This window comes from Octodon degus, unplaced genomic scaffold, assembly GCF_000260255.1.
Source record: "Octodon degus isolate 3935 unplaced genomic scaffold, OctDeg1.0 scaffold00040, whole genome shotgun sequence".
Classification (NCBI taxonomy): domain Eukaryota; kingdom Metazoa; phylum Chordata; class Mammalia; order Rodentia; family Octodontidae; genus Octodon; species Octodon degus.
The window spans coordinates 9,737,258-9,738,507 of record NW_004524616.1 but is presented as its reverse complement, the minus strand read 5'-3'; positions in this window follow the sequence as shown (position 1 = coordinate 9,738,507).

The window sequence follows — 1,250 nt, the reverse complement described above, 5'->3', positions numbered from 1 at the left end:
AAAAAAAAAGAAACAGAGAACTTTGGGTGAGAACAATAGGAAAAAATAGCTTAAGGGCATGTCAGATATCACCAAAGCCCCACCCTAGGCTCAAAATTACAAAAGTGAAAGACTTTGAGAGTCCCCAGGGCACCGTGCCCAAGAACCCCAGCCCAGGGAATTTGTTCCCTGGTAATCAGTTCACAGTCCTCAGCCATCCAGGAGCTCAGGGATCTTTTCAGCCATGATATAAGAAAGCCAGGTTACTACTCAAGCTGGCAGTAGACACTGACATCATCCATGTGATGTTCATTTCATAAGCATGCAGAATTCAAGAGTTACAGGGTCCAAAAAAAAAAAAAAAAGGAAAAAAAAGTCACAGGGTCATAAAGATTTCCATCCAGATTTCAGAAGATCTGAGAGTCCAGGCAGTGTGTCCCTGAGAGGATAGTATGTGCAGCTATGAGTAAAAGCAATAGTGCAGTGGAGACCCCAGAAAGTTGAAAAGTTTGGACAGTCTGATGCTGGAGCCCACTAAGTTATTATGCAGAAATATTTCTTATATTAATATTTAATAACAATGCTGAACTTCGAAATTTGCAAATGTTCAGCCTGTAAAGTATAAAAGTAAACTAGTATAGCATGAAAATAACTTTCTAAATAGAGAATTTAAGTTGGAAGAGATTTCCTTGACTAGCTTTACAAATGTGTAGGTAGACGTGGAGAATAAGAAAAGAAAAACTATGTTTATTTTAAATGCATTTGTTGTGAGTCAACTTACAATCTGGATAAGAAAATAAAGCAAATTAGAGAAAAATGGCTGTCTTTCAAAGGTATAATTTACAAATTTAAAACTATAGGGAAACAGCACAGTATGGTTTTAATTCACGTTTAACACTATGACTTTAAAATATTTGTAATATCTTTTATTAAAGAAGCATGTGATTAGGACTTAGGTAAGAAAACAAAATTATGACATTTGCAGTCTAGGGTTACTTTATTTTTTCAATGATAGCATAGTCACTTTATTTCTCAAGGGAAAATACTTAATTTTTAATACATGTGCTGAATGAAACCAACAACAGCAAAAACCAATCCAAAACAGAAACAGTTGATTTTAAAGATTCCATGTGTATTTGTACTTCACATATTATACTGCAGATTTGGCATTCATGAAGTGTTTGTGATAACAATGTAAGTCCTACCTAGTCCTAAAATCTGAATACAATCAATACATGCAGCCAAATTCGCATCTCTGTCTCTGTCTCTGT